Raw genomic sequence first — 14,812 nt, 5'->3', positions numbered from 1 at the left:
GAGACAGAGAGAGAGTGAGATAGAGGGGGGAGGGGGAGGGTGTGTTTGCAGGTAACAAAATGTAGCCTAGGCAGATTGTTGTGAAATATGTTTTCAATGCTCTGATGCAACTACACCACACACACACACACACACACACACACACACACACACACACACACACACACACACACACACACACACACACACACACACACACACACACACACACACACACACACACACACACACACACACACACGGTGTGGTAAACCACCCGGAAACATGAACTCACATTTCATTTACTTCTACCAGACAGTCTGGCCTTCAGCCCTTCATCTTCTTTTGTGGTGTTTGGAGATTATACCTGCCAACACGCGGGAGTCTCCCTATTCTTAACCCTCTCTCCTGTTGTGATAGATGACAAGATTTATTGAGTTTTTGGGGGTTGTTTTGTTTTTCTTTGAGTCCGGTGTCATGCCGAGTTTTGCACCCCTGCTGAGAATTGCATCCCCACCACATTTTGGGGCTGTTTTAACTTAAAAACAGGGTTGCAAATCTCGGCAGGTACAAACAGCCGAGACTTGCCGAGTCTCGCACCGGAAGACGGTGTTACACTTGCGTAACAGACTAGGCCCCTGGGGCAGTGGTGTGTGAGCAGACGCTTGCGTGACAGACTAGGCCCCTGGGGGCAGTGGTGTGTGAGCAGATGCTTGCGTGACAGACTAGGCCCCTGGGGGCAGTGGTGTGTGAGCAGATGCTTGCGTGACAGACTAGGCCCCTGAGGGCAGTGGTGTGTGAGCAGACGCTTGCATGACAGACTAGGCCCCTGAGGGCAGTGGTGTGTGAGCAGAGGCTTGCGTGACAGACTAGGCCCCTGAGGGCAGTGGTGTGTGAGCAGACACTTGTGTGACAGACTAGGCCCCTGGGGGCAGTGGTGTGTGAGCAGAGGCTTGCCTGACAGACTAGGCCCTTGAGGGCAGTGGTGTGTGAGCAGACGCTTGCATGACAGACTAGGCCCCTGGGGGCAGTGGTGTGTGAGCAGAGGCTTGCCTGACAGACTAGGCCCTTGAGGGCAGTGGTGTGTGAGCAGAGGCTTGCCTGACAGACTAGGCCCTTGAGGGCAGTGGTGTGTGAGCAGACGCTTGCCTGACAGACTAGGCCCTTGAGGGCAGTGGTGTGTGAGCAGACGCTTGCATGACAGACTAGGCCCTTGAGGGCAGTGGTGTGTGAGCAGACACTTGCATGACAGACTAGGCCCTTGAGGGCAGTGGTGTGTGAGCAGACACTTGCGTGACAGACTAGGCACCTGGGGGCAGTGGTGTGTGAGCACACTTGCGTGACAGACTAGGCCCTTGAGGGCAGTGGTGTGTGAGCAGACACTTGCGTGACAGACTAGGCACCTGGGGGCAGTGGTGTGTGAGCAGACACTTGCGTGACAGACTAGGCCCTTGAGGGCAGTGGTGTGTGAGCAGACGCTTGCGTGACACAGACTAGGCCCCTGGGGGCAGTGGTGTGTGAGCAGACGCTTGCATGACAGACTAGGCCCCTGGGGGCAGTGGTGTGTGAGCAGACACTTGCGTGACAGACTAGGCCCTTGAGGGCAGTGGTGTGTGAGCAGACACTTGCGTGACAGACTAGGGTCTTGAGGGCAGTGGTGTGTGAGCAGACGCTTGCCTGACAGACTAGGCCCCTGGGGGCAGTGGTGTGTGAGCAGACGCTTGCCTGACAGACTAGGCCCCTGAGGGCAGTGGTGTGTGAGCAGACACTTGCGTGACAGACTAGGCCCTTGAGGGCAGTGGTGTGTGAGCAGACACTTGCGTGACAGACTAGGCACCTGGGGGCAGTTGTGTGTGAGCAGATGCTTGCCTGACAGACTAGGCTCTTGAGGGCAGTGGTGTGTGAGCAGACACTTGCGTGACAGACTAGGCACCTGGGGGCAGTTGTGTGTGAGCAGACACTTGCGTGACAGACTAGGCCCCTGGGGGCAGTGGTGTGTGAGCAGACACTTGCGTGACAGACTAGGCACCTGGGGGCAGTTGTGTGTGAGCAGACGCTTGCCTGACAGACTAGGCCCCTGAGGGCAGTGGTGTGTGAGCAGAGGCTTGCGTGACAGACTAGGCCCTTGAGGGCAGTGGTGTGTGAGCAGACACTTGTGTGATAGACTAGGCCCCTGAGGGCAGTGGTGTGTGAGCAGACACTTGTGTGATAGACTAGGCCCCTGAGGGCAGTGGTGTGTGAGCAGACACTTGTGTGACAGACTAGGCCCCTGGGGGCAGTGGTGTGTGAGCAGACACTTGCGTGACAGACTAGGCCCCTGGGGGCAGTGGTGTGTGAGCAGACACTTGTGTGACAGACTAGGCCCCTGGGGGCAGTGGTGTGTGAGCAGACACTTGCGTGACAGACTAGGACCCTGAGGGCAGTGGTGTGTGAGCAGACGCTTTTGTTCTTTAAACTGTGCTGACTCCACTCTCCTCCGCTCCGTTCCGTTCCTCTCTCTTCTCATCAAGGCTCACTGACAAAAACTCACTGACAAAAACTCACTGACAAAAACACTATATAGCCTATCTACTTTGCTTTTGAGATCTGCTTTTCTCTCCCTCTCTGCTTCCCTCCCTCTTTACACATCCTCTGCACGCTGCTAAAATTGAGGGAAACATTAGTGATTATTCGGGATTAAGGTTTGAATGAAACACATTACGTTTTGTTAACTATGAGCGAGAAGCGCCCCGGCTAGCGGGGTAAGTCCAACGTGCCAGAAAACCACAAAATAAACAATGATGCTGATAAGAATACAATTATATATGGATATATGATTCAGTTTCAGTTGTTCTAGCCTCATAGTCTCGCAGCCTATCTGGGCGACTGAAGTTTATTTATCCACCTTTTTTTATATAACAGCACGATGTGAGAAAACTGCCTCAGAAATTAGTTTATCCACTTTTTTGACTAGTGACCACTAGAGCACTGCTCCACAGAAAGAAAAGAGCTGCATGATGTTTATAATTGACGAATGGTAGGTTCATTTAACACAATATAATGTTGTGCCAAATAATGTTAAACTTCCTTTTTTTAGGCTACATTTTCCCCTCCAGATAACATCCAATTCCGCAATCATCCTATGAGAAACATGATATGTGCACGCTTTACCACACCGGCCATCATAGGCGATTCTAGGCTTTCCAAACAGGGGTTGCACCACCAAGAAGGTAATATGATTCCGACTGGGGGGTATCTAGGGGGGGCTGTGCCTCCTCTCGACAAAGACATTTTGTACATTTTAAAATAAAATGCATTAATCTGGTGCACTCTGAGAGCAAAATGAAGCGGCTAGTAGATATGATATAACTTGTCGCAGAACATCAATTTTGGTTTATTTGGTAAAAGTGGAACTGTATTCCTTCTGGTTTTCTTCATGGTTCATGATTTTGTGGAAAGTATTCACTAAAGAGTCTATAGTGAATGCTGCTAGTAACTTGTGTTTACTTTTGCTACTAAACCAACATCAGGACATCCAAGCAAGTTCTGACAGAGAGCAATGCCATTGGACCCATTGGACAAATACATTTGCATATCCCCCAGCATGCATTGTTCCTTCCAAACTTTTGACCACAAAGTAAAGTAACCACATTAAATAAGTGGTGAGTGGAAATAATCATTAGCCTATTCTTAGTTAAGCATGCAGTTTTGGAACATTCAATAAAGACAAATAAAAAAATAGACTATGACTCGACACCCTAAGTGATACACACATGTTATGAGAGTGGTATCACACTAACATCCGTTTTAGTGTAGAATGCTTAGTTCCGCTTTGCTCTCCCCTAGAGTGCAACAGACAAACAACCCCAGTGAGCCAGCCCTCATCAACCATGGTTTATATGTCAACATAAAATAAAAAATCATCTGGCCACTAGGGGTTACACGTGCAGCCAGTGCACCAACGTACAATCGCCTATGCCGGCCATATGCTAGGTTTCGACCTAGCCTTGTTTATTTATTTTTCAACTGTTTTATATATGAGGGGCGAGACTTCTCAGACATGAATACCGGCAACCAGCAGCTTTACAGCTCACTCTGTCAGTGGGTTGGTGGGTTGAACGGTCCACAAATATGTCTCCGCCCTCTGGCAGCCACAGTTTTCACACCTATAGAGAGGCAAAGTGACCCCCTACTTCCTGCTTCAGCACTGTACCAGAGATTTTCATCCACCATTTATTTTCCAATGGACATTTCGTAAAATGCTTATAAAAATAGTTTTACTTCGTCAAACCAAACTATATTTAGAATCGGGAGAGACCATAGAACATTTAACTCCGACCAAAACTTTAAAAAAAATCCATGATTTGTTTACGTTTGGGTCAGAGTAAAATGTTATGCGGTCTCTCCTGTTTGTTTCTAAATATATCTGAACCGTTTGGTTTGACGAAGTAAAACTATTTGGTAACCCTTTATTTTACAGGTACCCTAGTTACATATGAACTATTTGTAATTACACATGAACACCAAATGTAATTACACAGTAATTACCAATAGTTATAAATGAAGTTCATATGTAGTTACATTGTAACAGACCTGTAAAATGGAGTGAGTCTGTTCAACTGTAGTTCATATGTAGTTACATTGTAACAGACCTGTAAAATGGAGTGAGTCTGTTCAACTGTAGTTCATATGTAGTTACATTGTAACAGACCTGTAAAGTGGAGTGAGACCGTTCAACTGTAGTTCATATGTAGTTACATGGTACCGGACCTGTAAAGTGGAGTGAGACTGTTCAACTGTAGTTCATATGTAGTTACATGGTACCAGACCTGGACCTGTAAATAAGCTCCCGGCTGGGACAGAGATTGCTAAAACCCAGTGGTGGATTCGAACCACTGAACTTCTGATTGCAAAGCAGGCGGCTTTAACCCCTCAGCCACGAGGGCTTTCCAAATTTCATGGTGGAGTTTAAGAGGATAACTGTATGTCAGTCAGATGTAGTTGCTGTCACTTCATAGCTTTGTTATTATACACAGAGACTTGGGGGAAAATATTGATACTTTATTTAGTTGTAGGTATGATTTTGTCCAGAATTCCCATACAAAAATTCTAATAAAAGTATTGTAGATATAGAGGTAACAGTGAAACTATAATCAAAATAGCCATTCTTCTACATTCTAATTGTTAGCTTATTGTAAATGAGTCATTTCCCCATCAATTTCCCAATTTCTCAATTTGTTGGGGACCCAGTCGAAGCCCCTCAAAGACCCCTTTGGTCACCAGACCCCCGGATCATCTCTCCCCAAAGTCTATACCCAGCCCAGCCCCCCCACCCCCCACCCCCCAAAGTCTATAAATCCCCTAATCCGCATAAGGGGGGAACTCCCCCCTATTTGCTAAATAAATTGTATGAACTGTGCTCTAGATTCATTTAGTTATATTTAAAGATTTTAAATAAAAAAATTCATTCTAATAATTTTCTGAATTGTGGTGTAAATAGTCCCACGAGCCATTTACAGCTCATGGGGGGGAGGGGGGGGGGGGGGGGGGCTGGCACAGTCACACTGCAGAAATGCATTCACATTAATCAATATTGCCTGTCTTTCAAGCTACAACTAACAAAGTATCAACATTTCCCCCCAAGTCTATGCTTATAATAAAGCTAGGAAGTGACAAACTACATGTGACTGACATACAGTTATCCTCCCAAACTCCACTAAGAAAGTTGGAAACCCCTCGTGGCTTAGTGGTTAAAGCCGCTTGCTTTGCAATCTGAAGTTCAGTGGTTTGAATCCACCACTGGGTTTTAGCAATCTCTGTCCCAGGCCAGAGCTTCTTTACAGGTCCGGTACCATGTAACTACATATGAACTACAGTTGAACAGACTCACTCCATTTTACAGGTCTGTTACAATGTAACTACATATGAACATCCTTTATAACTATTGGTAATTACTGTGTAATTACATTTGGTGTTCATGTGTAATTACAAATAGTTCATATGTAACTAGAGTACCTGTAAAATAAAGGGTTACCAACTATTTTTATAAGTATTTTACAAAATGTCTATGGGAAAATAAATGGTGGATGAAAATCTCTGGTACAGTGCTGAAGCAGGAAGTAGGCGATCACTTTGCCTCTATAGGGGGCTGAAGTTGGTGCAGCTATTGCAAATTCACCTTTTTTTCTTTTCTGAAGTGTTGCTTCTTCTCTTGCAGAAAGACAGAGACCACTTCCTGTACTTTAGTCAGACAGCCTCCATCTGACAGGTAGGCTACTGTTGTATAGGTCTACTGTTGTGTAGGTCTACTGTTGTGTAGGCTACTGTTGTGTAGGTCTACTGTTGTGTAGGTCTACTGTTGTGTAGGTCTACTGTTGTGTAGTTATAGCTTTACTAAAAACTCAGAGAAACAAAGCCAACACTGCACCGTTCTTTTGTTTTTAGGTTTCCTTTTCTCTAGCCTGCGACAACAGAAGGTAAGCCTATACTGATACTTTTTCAGGGGTGATAGTTTGCTCTCAGCAGGGTGACCACTTTAAAATTGTGTGGCTAAAATAAAGTCTAGATACAAGAAGTCAAAATTTAAGTAAAACTACTAGCCCTCTTGGGATATCCAGCTTCTATAGGCCTATGTAAGCTAAGGTTGGGTTAGCGAGCTAAAGGGGAAGGGACTCCCCCCACACTAAACCAAGGGCCTGTGGGACGAGTGAGGCTACAGGGTTTGTAAGTGATTCTGAAGAGCATCCACCATTGTGCCATTTCATGTTATGTTTTATTGGTCCTAATTTAGTCAATAAATACAGACCTTGGATTTTATTGAAGTTCCCAATGGCACAACGACAAAACAAACATGTTTTCTATAGAGCTGTGTTCAAATCTAATGTGATTGTAATGGAGCCTCTGGTGTCCATGTTATAGTTTTGCAGGCATGTAAATGGGACATATCAAATTGATAGATTTTTTTCCTCAGTATTTTTTTTAATAAACTTCCTTCATATAAACAGCTAGAAACATTCAACATAAAATACTAATTCATTCTAATTCATTCATTCTACTTTCATTCTAAGTGACTACACGTCTCTAAGAAAGTAGAAAAAAAGTCCAAGGCAACTCTTCTTATGAATAAAAAGCCTTTATTCTATCTTGGCTAGTTCAAACACTCCAACATGTTTCGGCCTAAGCCTTCATCAGGGACAATCAACGACTACACGTCTCTATACAGTATGCTTGTTGTGGAAGTTGTGTCCCAAGACACGTCAATGAGTCATGTGACCTACCGGGAGACACACACACGCGCACACGCACGCACGCACGCACGCACGCGCACACACACACACACACACACACACACACACACACACACACACACACACACACACACACACACACATGCACGGTCTGCAAAAACCCTTCACATGGTGGGAATTTGACATTTTCATTTTTTGACATTTCCATGAATTAGAAACTCTCCCCTGGCTATTTATAACTTTTTGAATGATCAAGACAGCTCTCTCAGATCAACAGTTATAAGCAGGGGCGGAGCGACCCTATCTGCCCAGGGGGGGTGAAGCTCTTAGGGGGGCCCCCCATCCCAAAAAAAAAAAATCAATTAAGGCCGGCGGCGAAGAAAAAATTGCCTTTTTTGCATGTTTGAATCTGTTTTAGCCATGCATATTTAGTGGAATAGCTCATTTTAAACACATCATTGTTATTGTCTATTGATTGAATTGCTCTCACCAGGACTGGCCTGGAATGATTTTTTTTTTTTTTTTTTTTTTGATGGGGGCCCACTGACGAGTGGGCCCGGGGCGGGCGCACCCTCTGCCCCAGTGTATGCTCCGCTACTGGTTATAAGTATTTAATGTGTTATGTGTCTAAAAGTAAAGCGTGAGAAAAATGGCTTTAAACATTCCACAAGGTTGTATTTTCTACAGTGGCAGTCCATCAAAACCATACAAATAAATAATTTTCCTTTTGTTTTATGAAAATAATTATTCACCATGATGTACTACGGAGATGAAAGTAACCAAATCACTCAAAATCTCAAAATACATGAAAAACTAATTTTCGTCCTTTGGCTTATTACCAACAATGTGCAGCAGTGGCATGTGAAGGGTTTTGCACACCACACACACACACACACACACACACACACACACACACTGTGTGTGTGTGTGTGTGTGTGTGTGTGTGTGTGTCCCAGGTCACGTGACCTGGGACACACACAACTTCAGCTATAGCAGCAGTCTGACTACCAGAGCTCATCTTGACCAGCTCACACTCCTCACATAGAGAGCCGCAGGGATGACGTATTTTTGTAGTCGGAACGCAGAAGTCCCGGACTTCATGGTTCTCCACTGTTTCTGGCCTATGGGAATTTTGAATGGGTTTTTGGCGCGATGCTTCAAATAAGGTCTCTGGGCAACGCAAGCTTAATCAAACGCGAACCAGTGTTCAGCGGGATAATCTTCACACATGAGGACCACTTTCATGAGTTGTGAAGCATAAATGCGAGCCCTAGAAGTAAAAAGCTTGTGCTAAGTTAATCCAGAACTACACAGTATCGCATAGGCTTCCACGTCACGCCACCACTCAACCTGGAGTGTTGTTGATGTGTGCGCTGCTGTGCACTGATTACTCCGGGCTGAACCAGGTGAGGGAAAGAGAATTTCCGTGTTCGTCCTTTGAAGTGGTGACGTTATTGACGTATAATATACCCGTCGACTCAACAGTGTAGTCTCATTCAACCGTTTGCTAGCTAGCCGCCCTTTTAACGGCACTTAAAAGCTTAAAAACTCATGAAAGTGGCTCTCATGTGTGAAGATTATCCTGCTGAACACTGGTTCGCGTTTGAATAAGCTAGCGTTAACCACAGACCTTATTTGAAGCATTGCGCCAAAAACACATTCAAAAATCCCATAGGCGAAAACAGTGAAGAACCAGGAGTGTTAGCATCGATGTTTTCCGGACTCATTCCTGCGGCTCTCTATTAGAACATCAGGGGCCCTATCTTCCCACAGGCCTTAGGCGCAAACCTGGCGTTAAACGCAAAAAAAACGTGCCTTGCGCCTCCCTCGGGAAGATAGCAACATGGTTTTAGGCCCCGAAATGCGCTTTACGCCAAAGAGGCGTGGCGCAGTACCAGAATAGGCCAGAATGGGCGTTTCGGCCTTAAATACCGGCCTAACGATATCTTCCCCCCTGGCATTAATTTAGCGCTTAGCGCTTTTCATAACCAGGCCTTATTCAGTGCGCCGCGGATATTGTGCATATTTACACACAGTTCTCCTCTACCGATCTCACACGCTCTCCCCCTCTCTCTCTCTCTCTCCCTCTCTCTCTCTCCCTCTCGCGCGCGTCTCTATCTCTCTCTCTCCCTCTCTCTCGCGTGTCAGACAGGCACAAAGACCAATGGAAAAAAGTTGTTATATCTCGTTTTAAGCCCCTGTCATTCAGAGGCTGTTGAGCTACATGTGAAATCTCCCAGCATGCATTGAGGCTAATACATTGACAAGAAATATCAACCAAATCAGCCTAAATTGCCTAAAGTGGTAGATAGAAATAATGCTCACACAACATGCAATTCTCGAACATTTCAATATTGGCCAAAATAAAACATAGAAATCCAAACACAACCCTAATGCGAAACATATATGTACCCCAGGTGGTATATATATCCCTCGCAGATATAACGTGATTGAGATGAGAGATGGCCGTAACACGGTTCTACTGTGATGTCCGTGTTTTACAATAAAAACACATTTATGCAATGACTTTACATAATGTAGGCTATATTTATGTGCATCATCTGCGGCACTGGAGAAGAAAAGGTAGCGAGAGAAAACAATATCATTCTAATCTGGACAAACTTTCACCAATCTAATCTCATCATGACTTAGGCCACATAGGGATAGGCTATATTTTTCTAGCCAATGCGTTTAGAACATTCTTTTCACTTTGATCTTGCTATAGTGTAGTGTATTTACATGCTTGTAGTATTTAAACTGCAGTGAGATTGGTTTGAGAAGCATAATAATATGGAATATTATACATGTATATGGAGACAGACGGGGATGAAACAGGGAGGGGGGGGGGGACTCAGAGCGCTTTGGTCGGCTTTTCTGACCAGACCGGACTGGATCGCTTCGTGGAATTGGAGCTTATAAAAGGGAAGCTTGTGATTTGTTTACTGCACTTCTCCAATGAGCAGGTTGTGCATAATTTTACGCTTAAAAGGCGTGGTTATAATGCTTAAGGCTGCGTGTAGCGCTGACACCAAAATATCGAGTGGGCCGGTCCACGCCCACTAATCTGCGCTGCGCCTGGCACTAAGCGCAGTTTTGAGGCCGTTGCAACGATAGAGGGCCACATGTTCAATCTATAGACCTAAACATTCGATGGGGATATTAACATATTTACTTTTGTCTAATATTGACCTAATAATATATTATTAATGATGAATGATTAATGATTAAGTATTAATTATCAATTATCAATTATCAATTATTAATTATTAGTCTGACATTAATGTAATCTAATATTGATTAAATAGGATATAAATAGGATAGTAGAAATTATTTGATTATGGTGCCATGCTAGCATTACTTACGTCAGCAGCATTTTGAGTTGACATAAGTGCTGGTAGAATCCTCTATGCACAAGGCTTTCAGTTTTTGTGTAATTAAAATGCGTGAAAATTTCAGTTGTGTCCTTTTGTCACTGAAACAATCTTTCAATTGATATAATGCTCATATTCGCTCCAAAAAGCGCTCGATATGTACATGGACCCTATAAGTCTCAGCTGTTCTGCTCAAATCCTCTTTCACTATGAAGGAATAACACACAGTCCATTCAGTCTAGGCCAGTCGTCATGTTTGTGGATACTAAAGTGCCTGGAAACCAAAACATAAATATGTGTTTTGAGTTTGTCACACCAAAGGAAAATTTGTTATTAACAAAGCCGAGAATATTAACTTATATTAACGAATATTAACTTATACTAACGAATATTGCTGTAATGCTCATTAACAGTGTCAAAATACATTTGCCTCGGAAACTTGGCAAAAAGACTGTTCTGTGTGTTATGGAACGCATTTGTAGCCTACCAGCGGCCAATAGAATGCTACAACGACAACTGGGCAGCTGTCAAGTTAGAGAAAGCGTGTTGTAAACCAGAATCTACGGGACTATCTAGAGGAGAAACAAATGAAAAATCTGAGCTGGAGAGGTTTTGTTGTGGATGTGCAGTGCATGGAGAGGTGCACTATACTGTATAGCTACATCAACATAGAGGTGAGTATTTCTTCTTTGTGAAGAAGGAATGGAAAATGTTATTCTACTGGGCTATCTCAATTTGGCTGTTCAATTTGATAATTGTAAGAATTTTGAGCATAATATGCCTTTCTTATCTCATAGTGCAAGTCGAGCTGGTTATGTGCTTTGTCTAATTTTGTCCCATGCCTGCCTTTATTGACACTGCGTTGTTTCACAAGCGATTTGTTCACACAAAGGTGGGATTACAAAATATGCCTGCCTGGTAAATGTGCACGGCTGGTACAATTTCAAATCGACCAGCCACTTTGGCTGACAACAGGCTCATCAATGCTTTCCCACGCCGGCCATACAGTATGCTACGTTTCAACCTAGCCTTGTTTAGGGTACAGTTTGACATTTTGACTTTTTTAGGGTACAGTTTGGCATCTGTCTGAAAGTGGCGACTGGCTCAGCTGAGGGTGAACAGAGACATGGAGGCTGTGATTGGACTGTTGATGGTGCTACTTGGAGTCTCTCATGGTGAGCTGTTTCACTATTTCTCACATAAATACATTGATGATTGTATATTGTGTGAATAAGCTGTTTTGTGTTGAATCAATATAAATGTGACCAGGCCAGGCCAAAAATGGGAGGTCGTCCTGTCAGGCCTAATGGTTAAGGAACCTCTTTGTGCCTTACCACAATGTTCAATATCCAAGGTTTCAGACAGAGCACGACACATACATTGAGTTCACACAAAATGTTTATCTGATTTTCTCTAAACAAAGTGAAAAATTTGCAAGGAAACCAGAAAGATTTTTTTTAACAATAATCTGTATAGCAAATAATATAAATTATATGGATACAATTTTGGCTGTAGCCTGATACAAGTTAGCATCAAAGGCGGCAATAATTTAAGGAAACCAACACTAGGTGGTAGTGAGAGTGGGGCGTGTGGAAATGGCCGGCCCTCTACATCTGGGGGTCCTAAGCAGGGTAAATTTGGGGGTCCTACCTCGCAGTAGATAGGCGGTGAAGTATTCATAGAACCAGCTACCATATGCAGTTATCAGTTAACACTCAAAGTAAAGCTGACTGACTGCACTTGCAATTCCAGAATATTAGATTCAGAGATTTCAGAAGTGTTTTACTTCGTTTCGAACTCAAGCTCTACGCAGCCACTGGAAGAATGTTATTTTTCCTCCAAAAATGATCTTTATATAAAACCAACCACCCACCAACAGGTGACGTGGTACCCCCCTGGGCTGAGGCGGCCACCCTCATTCCTTACCCACGTGACTACGTCACGTCTGCCAGATCAGGGGAGGCCACTCCTCCGTTCTTCCAGCTCGCTAGTGGACGTGTTTTTTGAAGCTCCGTGTTAACTCATAGTTTGCACTCTTAAGCTAAAGCTAATTCCGTCTCATTTGCCCACCTTAAGAAGGCTTGCGTGGACGAGATTCTTCAGGCTTCGGGGACCCGATCCTGCATCTCTTCAGCAGTGGCAACGGACAAGCTCATCATAAGCTAAGAGCATCTTGCCTTATTGTGTGGTTAACACCTGTTGCTACCGCCGTGTAGCTTGCTTCATCCACCCCGGCTGGGGTGACGATAGAGAAAGGGCATTCTGAGAGCTAACTCGAGTGGTTGCTGCTCTCAGTTATTGAATAGATAGCTAGCTTGCATCCGTGCGGATAGCATCTATCTCGTGTTAGCACATTACAATAGGCTACCGCCGTGTAGCGCTCTTACGTTCACTCCGGCTGGAGTAACGTTAGAGAGAGTAGTAGCTCAAGAGCTGTGCTCTCAGTTTTTAGCTAGATAGCTAGCTCGCACCTGTGCGGCTAGCATCTGACCATATTGTGCGTTAGCACTTCTGCTACCCTTTTAACGTTGCACGCGCAGGTTCGCTAGCCTCAGGGCGGCTTACTGCATAGCTTCATATGGTAAAACCTCCGCTAAACCGGGTACAGCCTGCGAGTGCTTGCTACGAGTTAGCTTAAAACTTAACTCGTGCAATGAGCCATGAAGAAGGGAGGGACAGCCAGGGGCTGCGAGGTATGCAGGGCTACGCTGGCCGAGTACGATCAGCACGATAGCTGTGTGTCCTGCCTAGGGCACGAGTACGCTGCACAGGCGCTGCTGAAAGCGAAGTTTTGCAGCGTCTGTGCTGGCTTTAACCTGGTGGAAGAGGAGGACAGTCCACCATTTGCCGGGGCTATGCGCCCGGCAGGGGCGGCAGCTCGCCAAGGCCTGGGCTCGGAGCCAGCCTTCGGCTTGTAGCTTAAGGCTGGGTTCACACCGGGGACCCAAGCCTTGCCTATGCCATGCCTTTACCCACGCTTTTAAATAGGGGTCCGTTTTAGTCAACGAGGCTGTGTACACCGGGCGCCTGAGCGTGAACCCTGCATGTACCCACGCCTTGCCTGTGCCTTGCCGATTTTATCATTTAGGCGTGAGTTCTATTTTCAAGCCGACTAGGCGCGTGCAGGCAGGCTTCTTCTGTTAAGCCATGAAAGAAAAACGCGACAATATTCGTGGGAAATGGCAAAGTCAACTGAATTTCAAAATAAAATGGAGTTACTACAACAGTGTTGAGCAGAGAGAGAAAGAGAGAGAGAGAGAGATTGACGGGTGGCTATCACGTGGGGCTTTATCCCTGTCTGCAAACAAATCTTCATGAGAGAATAGCGACCGGAGAAGCAAGATGGACAATGTTGTTGTGCCAGCACATATTCTTGCAAGATCACCTCTCTAAAATGTCCGACTATAGTCAGACCTGGTTATACATATCCAGCATCAATAGAACATTAAATATATCAGATTTATTTGACCTACCCATGATAATTCGGGACCACACGTGAAAAAATACAGTCGGGAGAGAGGAGAGGCGCTTGTGACTCGGCTCAGGTTCAGCGTGCAAAGGCATGCGGTGTGATCGCAAAAGCGTGTAATAGGTTCACGCCCAGCTCAAGGTCTGCAGGCGTAGGCATGGGTTGAGGCAAGGCAAGGCGTAGGTTCTCTGTGTGAACTAAGCGTTAGGGACAAGCCCACCGTCCTCGGCGCCCAAGACCCGAGTTCGGTCGGGAGCCAGTCCCCGCAGTCGCTTAAGGTGTACGTAGCCACGATTTCTGCTTGCCACATGGGAATTGAGGGGAGCCCCGTAGGGGCGTTCCCTCTGGTCTCGCGCTTCATGAAGGGAGCGTGTAGGTTGTGCCCGCCGTCGCGGTGCGTCTTTCCCAAATGGGACTTGGTTACGGTGCTGGACGGGCTCGCGGGTCATCCGTTTAAGCCCTTGGACTCCGCTGATCTGAAATTTCTGTCTTTGAAGACCGCGCTGCTGCTGGCCTTGTCATCAGGAAAGAGGGTTGGTGACCTGATTGCCCTCTCGGTGCAGCAGGCCTGTATGATTTTCGGGGATGATGGGCGCAGGGTTACGTTGCGACCTAACCCGGCATATCAACCTAAGAATATTAATGCCAGCTTTACGTCTATGGTCATAGACTTGTCAGCATTCTGTCCCCCGCCGTTCAGTTCGGGCGAGGAGAGACGTTTGCACATGCTGTGCCCCGTAAGGGCGCTCTCGGCCTATGTGGCCAGG

This window comes from Poromitra crassiceps (genome assembly GCF_964638095.1).
Source record: "Poromitra crassiceps genome assembly, chromosome: 16".
Classification (NCBI taxonomy): Eukaryota; Metazoa; Chordata; class Actinopteri; order Beryciformes; family Melamphaidae; genus Poromitra; species Poromitra crassiceps.
This window is presented reverse-complemented; position numbering follows the sequence as displayed.